Below are 19,070 nucleotides of genomic sequence, written 5' to 3' on the forward strand. Positions count from 1 at the left end.
AATTATTTGTACACCTGTAGCTATCATGTAAAGTTCATGTTTACATCGCAATGATTCATATAGGCACAAGCATTCCGTTGTTCCGCATATGTTTTCGATATGTACCAACCTTATTGTTCGCAATGTACTTTTGTACTATGGTGTTTGTGGGATTGTCTGAACTTTTGCTAGAAATAGCAAAGGGATTATTTGGACTTTTGCTAGAAATAGTAAAGGGATTGTCTGGACCTTTGCCATAAATGGTAAAGGGTATGTGCTTAGAGCTCGTGATGCTCTAGATTATGTTTGAGATCCCACTTCACCTTCTATCAATTTGATATGATATCCAAAGCTTTGGCTATATTTCTATGCATGCTTTGGATAAGAATGAAATGAATGCAACGTCATGTGACATTTAAGCTTCTGTTCACGTTTTGTTCTTTGATATGTTCTAAAATGTTTAGATGTCTTTGTTATGTCTTGAAAAATACCATATGCCATGGATATGCTCCTTATGCTAATGATATGCTCCAATTACCTTTTCTTGATTGAATAAACAAAACATGCTTCGAACGATACGACATTGTAATTCTACATTCAAACAAAACATCCTTCTATTTCATCTTGTATCTCTGCTTTGTATTTTTGATACCTTATTTGTTTAAAAATTATTCTTTTTGTTATGGATATGTTAGTCACTTGCTGAGCTTTATATGCTCACCCTGTTGCTATATAAAATTTTCAGGATAGCTTATTGCTCGTTAAAATGTGTAAATTGGGTTGAGACAGTGGAAAACTAGATGATTTTGGGGCAAATCTTTCATACTTGATAAGTTGATGTTGTATAAGTTCCTTTTGTATGTAATAAAATATCAACGTAAGTTTAAACTCTGTATTGATGTGTCTTGTAAATATTTGGAACATACCTCTCATGTTAGGATCTTGGGAATGTTAAGTTTAAACTCTGTAATGATATAAACATGTGGTACATGTTGGTTTTGTGATTGTATAGATTGCCATGCTTATAGATTTATGATGTGGTTATGGTTTGGTTAAGTTGGCTTTAGATTTTATGAATCATTAAGTGATACGATGGTATGATTATAAACTGCACAGGTCTCATGAATTGTGGAATATAGAGGTGAATTTTGACTTTAGTGTTTTCCTAGTGTCCTCAAATGTATGATTGGATCTTGGATTGTTTGTTGAATTATAATATCATCAATTTTGAGTTAGGTTCATACCTCCTGAATGAGCATTAAATTTGGGGGGGGCGTGACAGAGTGGTATCATAGCATGATTTGAGGATTATTGAGATATTTGATATTTATGATGTGCAAAATACTTTGAGGTCTAGTAAACTATAGTGATCAGTGAAATTTTTTTTTGATGTCCTTTATTAATCTAGGATGATGAGGACATTTGGTCATCCTATTTCATCTGTTTCTGATTAATTAATGGGGATGAAAGGGTTGATTGAAAATATTAAATTAGAGTGGCGCGGCGAAAGCGTGGTGAACCTAATTCATTGGTGGTAGAACAGTAGCAGAATAATGAGCGATATAAATGAAGAAGATATTTGATGTACAAAATTGTTCTAACAATCAAAAGATTTCTTTTGCCACCTTTGTATTAGAAGTAGAGGCCGAGCGCCGGTGGAAAACAATAAAAATATGATTGAAAATGAATCAAAAAGCGATAACAAGAGGGTCACGACATATGGATTTGAAAATGAAAGTTACCATAGAAGACTCAATGATGTTGATGGCCTCAATCTAGGTGCAAAATTTTTATCTTATCTTCTTATCGAAAGAGGTGTGATAAATTTAGAGGACTAAATTTTTCTTTTGAGGAGGGGAGAGTGTAACATCCCCCATTTTTGAAAATTTAGTAAATGCTTGTTTGTAAATATGAGGATTATTTAATAATTATTTTATATTAAATAATATTATATTAAAAGTTTATGGTTAGGGACCTAAGAATAAATATTAGAAGTTTGATATGATTTATGAAAGATTCAGATTTAAGTTAAAAAAAAAAAATAGTGGTCATGTGTCACTAACTAACCTAAGGTTGGTACAACTTATGCTTGCTCTAAAGATGACACCTAGCCCCTTTCATGCATGCATGAAACCTTACAACCCTTGTATTAGCCACACCCAAGTAATTATAGTAATTAGATGAGAGGTTAAAGAAAAAACTTAAGTTTCTCGCAACCAACGTTAGTTTAAGAGGAGAAGGAAAGAAGAAGAAGAAGAAGAAGAAGAGGAAGAGGAAGCTTTGCTTGAGATTTTGCATCAACCCTAACCTTTGTTTCCATTTTAATTCTACAAAATTTGAGAGATTTCAGTTGAGAACCAGACCTTCTTTTATTGATACAAAGCCATGAATCTGTAATTTTTCGATAATCTGACCTCTATACATTGTTTCAGTCCAAACTTTTTGTAATAAACTCTGATCTAGGCAAACCTATTCCATTTGAAAGTAGACTAAAAAATCTTTATTTTGATACCAAGATTGAATGATTTGGAGTTTAAATGTCTACTATGCTAGTCATAGGTGCCCAGCAAGCCAATCACGTGAGTGATGGCACGTGTGACTTGATACATAATCTTTTTGCTTATTATATTTTGGCGTATATCACTTTATAACTATTGCATAAATGCATATATATATTGTGATGTCCTTGGATTTGTGCAATGGGAATCGGATCGTGATGAGATCACGATAATGAGATCGATTCACCTTTAAACACATATCCTAAATAATCCCGGTCATAGGTTACTCGAGAGGGACATCGTGATAACCGAATAGACTGGTGTGCTGTATACCCGTCCATATGATGGATGCAGCTGGTCTCATAGCTGCTCGTGTAGGGACACTAGGGATACAGTACAGGTGCTCATTGGAGAATGAGTTCACTGATTGATCCGCTTACGGAATGCTGGATGGTTGATGATGCCTTATTGTCAGACAACGATTCCGTAGTCCTAGTGGTGTATCTAGTCCTTAGACTTGAGACACCAAGGATGTCCTATATGAGTGCTCCACTCTTTGATACCAGACTTATAGGTTTGGCTGTCCCAGATCTAGTACAGCTGATCATTGGGAGTGGTAGTCGACCTTACGAGGGCTATTTAGTGTCGACAGAGGATCATCCACTCTCGGCGTCATGAGAGGAATATCCCATGTGTTCTTGCTCAGACAAATCCCTGGCCAGGGTCACTCGGGTTGAGAGAGAAAGAGTTCTCCGGGAGAATCCGATTAGAGCGAGACTCGAGTAGAAACCGTATGGGTCTGACAGCACCATGCTCGATATACGGTCTCTGGGATATTAGATGGATGAGGGACTATAGGTACATGGTAATTGAGGACAGACAGGTCCAATGGATTGGATTCCCCTGTATCGTCTGGGGACTACGGCGTAGTGGCCTAGTACGTCCGTAGTCGATGAGTCGAGTGAATTATTACAGAGATAATAATTCATTGAGTTAGAAGGAGTTCTGACAGGTATGACTCACATCCAGCTCGATATTGGGCCTAGAGGGTCACACACATATGGTAGGCATTGCGATGAGTAGAGGTTCGGATATGAGATATCCGACGGAGCCCTTGTCTTATTGGATGCAGATCCAATACCCACTAGGGAAGGACCCATTAGGGTTTGACACGGGATCTCTATAAATAGGAGGGATTCACAGCCTCATAGGCTAGAGTCTTTGCTTGCCCTTCCTATTCTCCTCTCCCTCTCCACCTCAGAGTAGGCCTGGAGTTTTGAGGAGCGTCGTCGCAACCCTGTTGTGTGGATCACCGCTAGAGAGGAGAACACTTGACCTCCTTCACCCTCTCCTAAGGATCTGCAAGGAAACAGGGATATACGATCTCCCTAGGTAACACAATCTCTATACGCAGTTTTGTGTTTTGCGGATTTTGCGCACCAATCTTCGCACGACGACGAACATCTTTTTGGGAATTGGGGATTTTTGTTTTCTTGTTCTTCCGCTGCGCATATGATGTCGCCCCCCATGATTTCCCAACATACTAAGACTTCAGTTTCAATTAACCCTATAGATTCTGCAAAATAGGGACTGTAATTTCTGATCTCTTGTTGCTTAACTGCTTATAACTTTCTGTTGGGAACTCAAATTCATGCAAACCATTTATTCAAAGCTAGACTCAAAATTCTTTCTCTATGTAACTAATTTAAAAATTTTGAAGTATAATTGCAAACTAAAACATCTATTTTCATCGGCCCTATAGATTTAGTAAAACAAAGCTAATGTTTTCAGACCTTTGGCTACAAAATTATCTATAAATCCCTGTTGTAAACTCCAATTCTTATAAAACTTAATTTGCCTAAGACTAGATTGACACAACTTATGAATGACACATATTTTGTATAAATTGGAGTATAATTGATTACCCAAATAATTCATATAATGTGTCTCTCAAATTCTGCTAGAATCAAGCTTTGGTCGATTTCGCCTCTTCATATTTCTTCTCTTTGGAAAGTGATTTCGGCAAAAACCATCACTTTAGTTGAGCTTTACATTATTGTCTTAAATTCCTGTATATTTTTGTCCTTTAATTATTTGTACACCTATAGATATCATGTAAAGTTCATGTTTGCATCGCAATAATTCGTACAAGCATATGCATTCCGTTGTTCCGCATGTATTTCTGATATGTACCAACCTTATTGTTCACAATACCCTTTTGTACTATGGTATTTGTGGGATTGTCTGGACCTTTGCTAGAAATGGTAAAGGGATTATTTGGACCTTTGCTAGAAATAGGAAAGGGATTGTCTAGACCTTTGCCAGAAATGGTAAAGGGTATGTGCTTAGAGCCCGTGATGCTCTAGATTATGTTTGAGATCCCAATTCACCTTCTATCTATTTGATATGATATCCAAAGCTTTGGTTATGTTTCTATTCATACTTTGGATAAGAATTAAATGAATGCAACGTCATGTGACATTTGAGCTTCTGTTTATGTTTTGTTCTTTGACATGTTCCAAAATATTTAGATGTTTTTTTTATGCCTTGAAAAATACCATATGTCATTGATATGCTTCTTATGCCAATGATATACTCCAATTACCTTTCCTCGATTGAATGAACAAAACATGCTTTGAACGATACGACATTGTAATTCTGCATTCAAACAAAACATCCTTCTATTTCATCTTGTATCTCTTCTTTGTATTTTTGATATCTTATTTGTTTAAAAATTATCCTCTTTGCTATGGTTATGTTAGTCACTTGTTGAGCTTTATATGCTCACCCTGTTGCTATATAAAATTTTTGGGATAGCTTATCGCTTGCTAAAATGTATAAATTGGGTTGAGGTAGTGTAAAGCTAGATGATTTTGGGGCAAATCTTTCGTACTTGATAAGTTGATGTTGTATAAGTTCCTTTTGTGTGTAATAAAATATAAACGATAACTCTATATTGATGTGTCTTGTAAATATTTGGAACGTACCTCTCATGTGGGGATCTTAGGAATGTTAAGTTTAAACTCTGTAATGATATAAACATGTGGTACATGTTGGTTTTGTGATTGTATAGATTGACACGTTTATGGATTTATGATATTGTTATGGTTTAGTTAAGTTGGCTTTGGATTTTGTGAATCATTAAGTAATATGATGGTATGATTATAAACTGCACAAGTCTTATGAATTATAGAATATATAGGTGAATTTTGACTTGAGTGTTTTCTTAGTGTCCTCAAATATGTGATTGGATCCTGGATTATTTATTGAATTATAATATCATCAATTTTGAGTTAGGTTCACACCTCCTAAATGAGGATTAAATTTGGGGGGGCGTGACAGAGTGGTATCAGAGCATGATTTGAGGATCACTGAGATATTTGATATTTGTGATGTGCAAAATACTTTGAGGTCTAGTAAACTATAGTGATCAGTGAAAATTTTCTTTGATGTCCTTTAGGAATCTAGGATGACAAGGACATTTGGTCATCCTACTTCATTTATTTCTGATTAATTAATAGCGATGAAAGGGTTGATTGAAAATATTAAATTAGAGTAGTGCAGCGAAAGTGTGGTGAACCTAATTCATTAGTGATATAACAGTAGCAGAATAATAGGCGATATGAATGAAGAAGATATTTGATGTACGAAATTGTTCTAACAATCAAAAGATTTCTTTTGTCACCTTTGTATTAGAAGTAGAGGCTGAGCACTGATGGAAAACAATAAAAATATGATTGGAAATAAATTAGAAAGCGATAATAAGAGGGTCACGACATATGGATTTGAAAATGGAAGTCACCACAAAAGACTCAATGATGTTGATGGCCTCAATCTAGGTGCAAAATTTTGATCTTATCTTCTCATCGAAAGAGGTGTGATAAATTTAAAGGATTAAATTTTTCTTTTGAGGAGGGAGAGTGTAACATCCCCCATTTTCAAAAATTTAGTAAATGCTTGTTTGTAAATATGAGGATTATTTAATAATTATTTTATATTAAATAATATTATATTAAAAGTTTATGGTTAGGGACCTAAGAGTAAATATTAAAAGTTTGATATGATTTATGGAAGATTCAAATTTAAGTTAAAGAAAAAAAATAGTGGATATGTGTCACTAGCTAACCTAAAGTTGGTGCCACTTATGTTTGTTGAATCTCGGATTTTGATGATAAAGTCAATTGTCATTTGTTATCTAATCTATATGTGGAGATAAGTGTGCAGGATTAACTACGATGAAAGTAAGATATGTAGCAGGAGTTGCGCCGGAGTCAAGACAATGATCACGTTGGGAGTTCGAGAGTTCGACGAAAGTTCGGACAACCGTCGGAGGTTCTGCGGGAACAAATCCGAGAAGTCCATAAGCTTGCTAAAGAAGCTCGTCGGAACTCACCAAGTGAATCGTCGCAAGTCCAGGAGTTTACCGGAAGTCCGCAGGAGCATCACCGAGGGTTCATCGGATGATCGACGGAAGTTCGTCGGAAGCTCGCCGGAAGAAGCGATTGATGCACCAGAGCAAGTTACAGTAAATGTCTTAGGAAAAATCATAGTTAGCACAATGATTAAGTTGGAAATGGGAGGTGATCCCATTAACTTAATCTTGGGGCAATTGGGCCCCTGAAAAACCCAAATTGGGCCGAATGGATCAACCCATTCGGACCCTGATTTCTGCCAAGCGGTTGAACCGCCTAAGGCAGGAGGTTACACTGCCTGGGCTCAGTCTCCGAGCGAGATTGAGAGGTGCAACCACTCCAGCCAGGCGGTGGCACCGCTTGGGGCTCAGTCTCCGAGCGAGACTGGGCGGTGCAACCTCCCCTGACAGGAGGTGGCACCGCTTGAGCTCGGTCTTCGAGCTCTGCCAGGCGGTGCAACCGCCTCAGTCAGGAGGTGCAACCGCCTGAGCTCGGTCTTCGAGCTCTGTCAGGAGGTGCAACCGCCCCTGACAGGAGGTAGCACCGCCCAGAGGCTCAGTCTTCGAGCTCTGCCAGGCGGTGCAACCGCTCCAGTCAGGAGGTGCAATCGCCTGATCCCGGAATTCCGGGAATTGATAGTTTTGAGCTCCAAATTTGAACTGGGTTGGGGCCTATAAATACCCCACCCATTCAGCACTGAAAGAGCATGAACTTACATCAAAATCTTGATCTTTTTCTATGATTCTTAGAGCTCAAAATTGTTGTAAAGTCCAAAAGTTCTTCTCCCTCTGTTCTTCCAAGTTCTGAGTTGTAAAGAGAGGAGAGAAAATTCTGTAAGGGTTGTCTCCTAAGCCCATCAAAAGGAGTGAAACTATAAAAGGGTGGTTGGCCTTCACCTATTGAAGGAAGGCCTCTAGTTGACGTCGGTGACCTCGTCGGTGGAGGAAGCCAAAAGTGGAGTAGGTCAAGATTGACCGAACCACTCTAAATCTCGGTTTGCATTTACTTTGAGCATATTATCTTTACTGCAAACCTCCTCTAAAGCTTACTGCTTTCTGCGCATATACGATCGGGTTTCAAGCTTTGCACTTTCCGAATCAGCGTTTAGACATAAATCTATTTTTTCGTACGATCATCATATTTCAGTTTACGTTTACGTTTTGATTTCAATCATAACTGCAAACTGCCTTTATATCCTTGCTTAAACTGCATCTCGCCTAATCAAGTGATTTACGAATCAGCACTTAGACGTAAATCATTTTCTTCATACGAACATCGTATTTCAGTTTGCGCTTATATTCTGGTTTTCATCATAATTGCAAACTGCCTTCATAGATTGATTTTAACGTCATCTCGCTTGATCTTAAGTTAAAGTAATCTTAGAATCGACTTTCACACCGAAATTGTTTTTATCGTTCGAACGTGTTTTATCGTTGAAAGATTTCCACTGCACTAATTCACCCCCCCCTCTTAGTGCTCTTGATCCTAACAATTGGTATCAGAGCGGGATTAACTCTCTAACGGATTAAAACCCAAGAGAGATGGCATACGCCAGAAACCAAGAGGGCCATTCTATTACACGTCCACCCATGTTCAATGGGACGGACTACACCTATTGGAAGACCCGAATTAGGATCTTTCTTATTTCTATGGATTTTGAACTTTGGAATCTTGTCGAAACGTATTTTCGAAGCCTTCTCTTCCAATGATCGATTGGAATGAATTGGAGAAGAAGGCTTTCGCTCTTAATGCAAAGGCTATGAATGCCTTATTTTGTGCACTTGATAAAAATGAGTTTAACCGTGTTTCGACTTGTGAAACCGCATTTGATATTTGGCACACACTCGAAGTGACTCACGAAGGCACAAGTAGAGTGAAAGAGTCAAAAATCAATCTTCTATTACATTCTTTCGAACTTTTCCGGATGAAACCGAGTGAAACCATTGGCGACATGTTTACCCGTTTCACGGATGTCGTCAACGGTCTGAAAGGACTCGGAAAAAGTTTTTCGGATTTTGAGCTCGTAAATAAGATTCTAGGATCCCTTCCTAAGAGTTGGGATCCTAAAGTCACTGCTATTCAAGAGGCGAAAGATCTAAGCAACTTCCCTCTTGAAGAACTAATCGGGTCATTAATGACCTACGAGATGACTTGCAAAGCTCATGAAGAGCAAGAAGACATCCTTCCAAAGAACAGGAAGGATATGACACTTAAAACTTTAGAAGACCACTTGAGAGAAAACTCAAGTGATGAGGACTGTGATGATGACTTGACACTTCTAACAAGAAAATTTAAAAAAATCATTAAAAGAAACAAGTTTAAGAATGAAACAAAAAATAAATTTGAACCCAAGAAGGACCAAGTTATTTGCTATGAGTGCAAGAAGCCGGGACACTACAAAAGTGATTGTCCCCAAGTCAAAAAGAGAATATCAAAGAAGAAGGCGCTCAAAGCAACATGGGATGACTCGAGCGCGTCCGAAGAAGAGGAGTCCAACACCGAGCAAGTTGCTCATTACGCCTTGATGGCCATCGGAGAGGAGGTAACAAATTTAATAGATGCAGATTTATCATTTGATGAATTATTAAATGTCTTCCATGACTTATTTGATGAATGCAAGATTATTAGTAGAAAATACAAATTGCTAAAAAAGGAGCATGATAGTCTTACTTGTAATTTTGATAAGTTAAAAACTGAATATCATGATAGTTTAAGTTCATGCATAAAATGCCATGATCTAGAAACTCTCTAAAAGGGAAACTTGCTACTTAAGGATACTTTGAAGAAATTCGAGGTTGGTAGCAAGTCATTGAACATGATCCTTGCAAACAAGGGTCACGTTCCCAAAAGAAGTGGAATTGGATTTGTGAGAAGTCCTCACCAAAATCCAACCACCTTCATAAAAGGCCCCATCTTACATGTTCGACACCAAAGCAAATGCAACTTTTGTTGCAAATTTGGACACAAAACACATTATTGTCCATTCAAGAAAATTAGTCCAAACAAATTAATTTGGGTTCCTAAAGGAACCATAATGAATTCTATGCAACATGATAAACAATGTAGATCTATTTTTGAGGCACCCAAAAGCAAATGGATACCTAAAAATCATCCTTTCCTGTAAAGACATAAAAAATTATAAGCTGGAGCAAGAAATAATATTCTGCTCCTTGGATTCTCGATATTCATGACCCAAGATCCAAAAATAACTCGCAATGCTCTTTGGCCTAAATAATAGATGAAGATTAGAAATCACAAATGCGATTTAGATACAATCCTATTTGATTTTTCGGAATTAGAAACACATGATTCTCAATTCACATATCCTCTGGTTTTCGAACCCTTCAATTTCATCCGTTCATAACTTTCAAATCCAACTCTATATCATGAACTGACCAAGTTTGTCATGAACTTGCAAGACTTACCAACTTGAACAAACAGTCACAAACATGTGTACGACATTGAGAGTATGCACGCTAAAAGATCTATCTTGATCGTGCAAAAGTTCTTGTCTTAAAATGAAAACTCTTACGTAATTACGTAAGTAAAGTTGATTGCTCTGAATGAAAATTCTTCTCAAGACAAAAACTCTCAAATCAGATCACACTACGATCAGAACAAGTGCTCACCGTCTGCAGGCGGTGGCACCGCCCCAGCTGGAGGTAGCACCTCCGGCTGTCAAATGTTGCAAGCGGTTGCACCGCCCCAGCTAGAGGTGCAACCGCCCGTAACTCTGCCCTTTTTAACCCAAGCTAGGGCCAGCGGTGAAACCAACCCCAACTCACTCCCTTCCCCTCTTTACTCTTCCAAAGCTCCTCCATCCCCATTTCTCCCCTCATAGCATCCCAAATATCCCTCATTTCGGAGCAAAACATCAACAATCCTTCCCTCTCTTGAAGATCTCACTAAGGTATTCTGTAAGAAGCCCTTAAATTCTGTTTTTGATTCATTTACTCTTGCTCATCACCATTCTTCTAAACAGCAGTAGTTATAGGATCTAGAAGATCCTCAAGGGACAAAGGAAAGAGGAGATTAGTAGAAGATTTTGATCTCACCATTTTCGATTCAAAATACCATGCTGAAAAGTTTTCCTCTTTCGAACTTAGGAGTGTCAATAAGGGAAAATATATAGATTTAAATGAACTAAGAGACTTAGAGATAATCCAATGGTTTGCAAACTTAGATCTACTCCCTATTTTGTAAATTAATGAACCCATCTATCCAAGACTTGTTCGATTGTTTTACAACAACATACAAATAGATAAAGAAGAAAGAATGTCTACCTATCTTTTAGGACAACAAATCTCCATTACGGATAAATTCATTTGCGACATGATAGGCATTCCCATAAAAAGTAGAGGACTTTACTTTAGAGGATCATGGGATGATGAAACTGTTGGAACAACATATGTTGAAGCCTTAGGAACAATTTTTGCCAATCCCAACTTAGCATTTGTTCCTAAAAGTTGTGAACATCTATTGCCTCTAAACACTAAGGTACTTCATCATATCTTAACTAGCATCATTCTCCCTAAACAATACCATCATGATGAAGTAAGCCAATTAGAATTAGGAACTATGTATTTGATCATGAAAGGACATGACATCTGTCTTGGTTATCTTATCCAACAAAACATGTTAGAACTATCTAAGAAAGATATGATGCTCCCATATGGTGGTATAATCACTAGAATAATGAAAACCTACGATATTCTAATACCACCGGAAGAAGAAGTAATAAAAGTAGATAGGTTTAGCATAATAAATAAAATTCTACTTCACCGATTAAGATGTTTTTATAGAAACGGTAACTGGGTTAGAATGCCTAGAAGAACCGATCCCCCTCAACCAGAACAAGAACCGAAAACACCAGTCTTTAGGGGTACCCAATCTCCTCCGATCTGTCCCTTTGAGGAAACACATCCATTTGAGCAAACTCATACATCATCTGTCGAAGATATTGGGATTCGGATGGACCGATTCGAACAAAGACAAGAACGGCTTGAACATCGACATGATCAAATCCTATCTGAGCTGTAGCAAATTCATCAACAATTTGACTCTTTATTTAGGCACTTTAATTTTCTACCTCATGAATGAGCTTGTATGAACACAATCATCTGTTGTTATTGTAAACACTTTATGTTACTCACCATGATGGGCTTTGCCTTGATCCTTGATATGGTTACCTGATATATTTTTTGTGAGCATATTGTTAGGATCGAGAGCACTAAGAGGGGGGGGGTGAATTAGTGCAGCGGAAATCTTAGAGCAATTTAAAAGCTAAAGCTGCGTTCGTCCGATAAAAAATGATTTCGATATAAAAGCAGAATCACAGTGCAGTTTGCGTCTAAGCGCAGTTTTGCGTCTAAGCGCAGTTTGCGTCTAAACACAGTTTGCGTCTAAGCGCAGTTTGCGTCTAAGCGCAGTTTGCGTCTAAACTCAGTTTTACGTCCAAACGCAGTTTTACGTCAAAACGCAGTTTTACGTCTAAACACAGTTTTACGTCTAAACGCAGTTTTGCGTCTAAGCGCAGTTTTACGTCTAAACGCAGTTTTGCGTCTAAGCGCAGTTTTACATCTAAACGCAGTTTTACGTCTAAACGCAGTTTTACGTCTAAACGCAATTTTGCGTCTAAACGCAGTTTTACGTCTAAACGTAATTTTACGTCTAAATGTAGTTTTGCGTCTAAAAGCAGTTTTGAACCTTGAAAAGCGTTTTACGTAGAAAGCAATTTGCAGTTATAAATGGAATCCGAATGTAAGCGTAAACTGCAATGTGAAGATCGTACGAAAACACGATTTACGTTTGAATGCAGATTCTGAAAGATCAGAGCTTAGAAACTCGTTCGTAAAGGCGCAGAGGGCAGTAGCAATGTAGGAGGTTTGCAGTAATGATAAAGTGCTCAAGGTAAAAGCAAACCAGAGATTTAGAGTGGTTCGGTCAGTCTTGACCTACTCCACTTTTGGCTTCCTCCTCCGACGAGGTCACCGACGTCAACTAGCTGCCTTCCTTCAATGGGCGAAGGCTAACTGCCCTTTTACAGTTTCTCTCCTTTTGACAGGCTCAGGAGACAACCTTTACAGATCCTTTCTCTCCTCTCTTTACAACTCAAGACTTGAAGAACAGAAGGAGGAGAACTTTAGGACTTTACACAAATTTAAGCTCTTAGAATCACTGAAAAGATCAAGAATTCGGTGTGGATCTGTATCCTTTCAGTGTTGAATGGGTGGGGTATTTATAGGCCCCAACCCAATTCAAATTTGGAGCTCAAAACGATCAAATCCCGGAATTCCAGGATCAGGCGGTTGCACCTCTTGACTGGAGAGGTGGCACCGCCTGGCAGAGCTCGAAGACTGAGCTCAGGCGATTGCACCTCTCTGCCAGAGCTCGAAGACTGAGCTCAGTGGTTGCATCGCCTGGCAGAGCTCGAAGTCTGAGCTCGGTGGTTGCATCACCTGGCAGAGCTCGAAACTGAGCTCAGGCTGATGCACCTCTCTGCCAGAGGTGGTTGCACCTCTCTGCCAGAGCTCGAAGACCGAGCTCAGGCGATGCATCTCCTGTCCAAAGAGGTTGCACCTCTCTGCCTAGAGCTTGAAGACCGAGCTCGGTGGTTGCACCTCTTGGCAGAGCTCGAAACTTGAGCTCTGGCGGCGCTACCTCTTGATAGAGGAGGTTGCACCGCCCAGTCTCGCTTGGAGACTGAGCCCTGGGCGGTTGCACCTCTTGGCTGGGGCGGTTGCACCGCCCAGTCTCGCTGGGAGACATATCCTGGGCGGTTGCACCTCTTGGCTGGGGCGGTTGCACCGCCCAGTCTTCGCTGGAAGACATAGCCTGGGCGGTGCTACCTCCAACCCTGGCGGTGGCACCTCTTTCACTATTCCAGCTCACTTGGTTTGGCTCCAAACTTGGTCCAAACCAGTCCGAACTTGGGCCTAATTGGCCCCTACTTGGGTTATAGGATTAACACCTAATCCTAACCCTAATTAACGTGCTAACTATGAATTTAAAGACATTTTCTAAGCTATTACAAAGTCCGCAAGTCAAGACTTCTTCTGGCGAGCTTCCGGCAAACTTCCGGCGGTCTTCCGATGAATTCTCGGAAACCATTATGCGGACTCCCGGCAAGCTCCTAGACTTCACGATTTGATCTTAGCGAGTTTCAACGAGCTTCGTCGGCAAGCTCCGATCTTTCTCGGCGAGCTCCGCGAACTTCCAACGAACCTTCCGGCGAGCTTCCGAAAAAGCCTTCGGCAAGCTCCCAACTCATTCTTGGCTAGTTCCGGTAGCATTCCCGACGAACCTTCGGACTTCCGTCGAACTCTCGAACTCGCAACAAATCCTTCGCGCTTGACTCCGACACTTTGTTTCGCTTTATGTCTTCATCGTTATCATAGTTAATCCTGCACAACAAAACAAAACTTCGATCGAGACAATTAATCCTAAGCAATTAACCAAGTTGTCCGACATGTCATTGGTCCCTCGACGCTTCGTCCGATTCTTCGGCGCATCGTCCTCTCCTGCAGCCTATTGCCCAATCGGCCAGTTGACTCCGCAACTCCGATATCCTTGGCACAATACCCGCTCTTCTTGGCCCGATGCCCGAGTTCACGGCCCGAAGCCTTCTGTCGATACGTCGACCGATCCACCGGCCCGACGTCCAATCTTCTGACATGTTCCTTCGGCACAACATGATTTTCCTGCTTTAATTGTCTCATCCTGATCGAAGCATCCTGTGTCACTCAAAACGCAGATTAAATCATAAACATATATCAAGTAGTTTCATCATCAAAATACGAGATTCAACAATCTCCCCCTTTTTGATGATGACAACCACTTGATGACGGAGTTAAACTTAACTCCCGGAGTTTAAACAAACTCCCCCTATCAATATGCCATATTGATAGAACCTTGAATTCAAACTGAATTCAAGTCATTGCAATATTCATCATGAATACTTGCAACACGTCAACATGAACATATGCATAAACTTTATGCATCACATGTCATTTCATCAACATACTTCTCCCCCTTTGTCATCAACAAAAAGGAGAAGTATCACAATTAATTGTTTGTGATATTGATTAAACTCATTGCATGAAAAACATAGTATCAAGTTTTATCATCATGCAATCTTGGAGCTAGAAGATTTAGCAAGTGTTATATCATGCTTAGAACATTCATGCTTTCAAGTTTTAGATATTCAAGTTTTATAACATATAAGATAGCACTTTTGGTAATGTTCAAGATAGCAAGTTCTATATTATGCAAGCTAGCAAATTAGAGATGTTCAAGAAGGCAACTCTTGCTTCTTGAAAATTTTGCTCACTTTGCTAGATGCACAAGTTAGCACTTTTGCCTCTTGAGATAGGCAAGATAGCACATTTTCTTCTTTTGAGATAGCAACTTTTTGCTTCTCTTTAGACCAACAAGCTAGCAATTTTTATGATATACAAGTTTCACAATATATAAGCTAGCAAAAATTTCGAAAGCAAATGCAAGATAAATTTCTTGTGTAAGCTCATGATTCTTGCTTCCTATTGCAGTGTGCAAATTGCAAGTTTTGCTTCTTGAGATATTCAAGATAGTGATGTTCAAGAAGACAATTTTTCTTCTTGAAATAAGCAAGTTAGCAATCTTTGCTTCTTAAAATAGGTAAGCTAGCAATCAAGTTTTTGCATCTTCTTGACTTGTACAAGCTAGCTATCTCCCCCTTTGTCATTGTAAAAAAGAAAGAGAGAATACAGTTTTGTAGTTCTCTTTTCCTTTTAGAACGATTTCAAAATCATGACAAATGATGAATAATCAAGTTATGAATGTCAAGACAATTTTTCATCATGAATATTTTATCATTGCATGCATCATTATCATAAGTTGAAGTATTACATGCATGATATCATATCACCATTCATAATTACATTAATGTTTCATATCATGATGGTATCAATTTTGTCAAATTATATCCTACCATGCATGATCAAAACTTCTCCCCATTTTATCATTGAAAACAAGAAGAAAGTAGGGGGTAGAGCATAAAAGTGTTAAATATTTTAATCATTTCAAGGCATTTACATCATAGATCAAGTCATGATTTTTGATTCATCATAAAGCAAGTTAGTTTTCAATCATCACATAAGGCATTTAAGGAATTTTTGAAACATAGGAGAATGATTAATTTAAGCATACAATGTTTCAATCCAATTCAAGTCATGAATATCAATGCTTTCATATTGTGAGTATCAATTCATGAATACCACAAGATATTATTTGTGACTTCAATTTTGCAAGATGAAGATTATGATTTAGATAAAACTTATTCAAATCAAATCATTAACTTGAAATTCATAATCAAGTCATTAAAATTAATTTCGAGATTCACAAAATATCATGAAATCATTAATCTCGATCAGATGGGAAAAGCATTTTTTAAGAGATTCTTTTTCATCTAAGCATGCCTTAGTCTTTATATGCCAAATTAAGATAAGCATTAAAGTTCAAGACATAAGGCAAAGAAATCTTGTTTATGAAATATATGATATCAAGGCTCATGATTCATTCGAAAAGATATAGTACAAAGAGCAACTTGAAACATTCTTATCAAGATCACATTTTAAAATATTCCAAGTTTCAAGATATCAATATGACACTTCATTGAATTGCATTTCATTTGAAGAACTCCTTTTTGATAAATGTAGGGAGCATAATGAATGATCTTGATTTATAAAGAGCTTCATGTTATCAAGATCATGATTTTAATAATTATTCTCTTTAGCAAAGAATCACAAAAGCACTTTATTTTTGCATAAGAAATCACATTGTGTTATGATTTATAAATTCTTTTTCTGCACACGAATCATAGGAGATATGAATGTGAAACAAATCTTTGCAAGCAAAAACACTATCATTCATATTTCAAGATGGAGTTTATAAGCATGAATCATTTCATCAAATCCATTTTAGAAAAATATTTTTCATAAGTGTATGAGAAAATCCGATTGTTAGGATACCAATTGTTAACTGAATCCGAAAATGAAATTAACACTTTCATATATTCAAACATGATTTTTGCTATAGATCTTGAAATTAAGTCAAGAAGATCAAACAAGCTCATGATCATGGATAACTTAAAATCACATGCATAAAATTGTTAATAACCATTTCATATTACATCTTTATGCATTACTTTAAATCAAACGTGATTTCATTCAACAATGTTAATCAAACATGATACACATTATTACTTCTTAACCATGATCAAAATCATTTTGTTTGTTTATCATAAAATATGCAATATTATTTTCGAAATTATCAGCATGATCATAATTTTTGTATTTTTATTTTTAAACATGTAATTTTCAAGAAAATTAGTTCTAAACTAAAAAAGAAAATATATCATGAAAGCATCAAGTAATTTCAAAATAAACCAAAGGCATTTTAATTACCTCAATGTCGTAAGCTAGTAAGGCGTAGTTTGCCGCCTCGCTTTTGTTGACTTTCTCGTCTTCAGATGAGCTCGATTCATCCCAATTTTTGTTCTTCTTCTTGCGTTTAAAGCAAGTAGTTCCATTCTTTTTGCTTTTTAATTTTCGTTTCATTTGTAGTTTAAGTTCACCATCACTTGAGCTTATGCTCGAGTGGTCTTCAAATGTTCTATGTCCCAAATCCTTCCTGTTCTTTGGAAGGTGGTTCTCAAGTTCTTCACGTGCATTGCACGTCATTTCATATGTGATCAATGAACCAATTAGTTCTTCAAGTGGAAAATGGTTCAAGTTTTTCGATTCTTGAATAGCAGTTACTTTTGAATCCCAAGTTTTAGAAAGTGAGCGCAAAACTTTGTTAACGAGTTCAAAATCCGAAAAGCTTTTACCAAGTGATTTTAAACCATTGACGACATCCGTAAAACGGGTGTACATGTCAACAACGGTTTCGCTTGGTTTCATATGAAAAAGCTCGAAATCAAGCAGTAAAATATTAACTTTCGAGTCTTTGACTCTACTAGTTCCCTCGTGCGTGATTTCAAGAGTGCGCCAAATATCGAAAGCCGTTTCACACGTAGAAATCCGATTGAACTCATTTTTGTCCAATGCGCAAAATAAGGCATTCATAGCCTTTGCGTTTAAAGAAAAATTCTTCTTCTCCAAAACCGACCATTCGTTCATCGGTTTGGAGGGAAGTTGAAAACCGTTTTCAATGATATTCCATAAATCCAGATTTAGAGAAATTAAGAAAACTCTCATTCGAGTTTTCCAATAAGTGTAGTCCAATCCGTTAAAGAACGGTGGACGAAAGACCGAACAGCCCTCTTGAAAAGTCATTTCTCTCGGGTGTAAATCCGAAATGAGAAATACCCCGCTCTGATACCAATTGTTAGGATCGAGAGCACTAAGAGGGGGGGGGTGAATTAGTGCAGCGGAAATCTTACAGCAATTTAAAAGCTAAAGCTGCGTTCGTCCGATAAAAAATGATTTCGATATAAAAGCAGAATCACAGTGCAGTTTGCGTCTAAGCGCAGTTTTGCGTCTAAGCGCAGTTTGCGTCTAAACACAGTTTGCGTCTAAGCGCAGTTTGCGTCTAAGCGCAGTTTGCGTCTAAACTCAGTTTTACGTCCAAACGCAATTTTACGTCAAAACGTAGTTTTACGTCTAAACGCAGTTTTACGTCTAAACGCGGTTTTGCGTCTAAGCGCAGTTTTACGTCTAAACGCAGTTTTACGTCTAAACGCAGTTTTACGTCTAAACGCAGTTTTGCGTCTAAACGCAGTTTTACGTCTAAACGTAATTTTACGTCTAAATGTAGTTTTGCGTCTAAAAGCAGTTTTGAACCTTGAAAAGTGTTTTACGTAGAAAGAAATTTACAGTTATAAATGGAATCCGAATGTAAGCGTAAACTGCAGTGTGAAGATCGTACGAAAACACGATTTACGTTTGAATGCAGATTCTGAAAGATCAGAGCTTAGAAACTCGTTCGTAAAGGCGCAGAGGGCAGTAGCAATGTAGGAGGTTTGCAGTAATGATAAAGTGCTCAAGGTAAAAGCAAACCAGAGATTTAGAGTGGTTCGGTCAGTCTTGACCTACTCCACTTTTGGCTTCCTCCTCCGACGAGGTCACCGACGTTAACTAGCTGCCTTCCTTCAATGGGCGAAGGCTAACTGCCCTTTTACAGTTTCTCTCCTTTTGACAGG

The sequence above is a fragment of the Musa acuminata genome, chromosome BXJ3-3 (assembly GCF_036884655.1).
Source record: "Musa acuminata AAA Group cultivar baxijiao chromosome BXJ3-3, Cavendish_Baxijiao_AAA, whole genome shotgun sequence".
NCBI classification, from domain to species: Eukaryota; Viridiplantae; Streptophyta; class Magnoliopsida; order Zingiberales; family Musaceae; genus Musa; species Musa acuminata.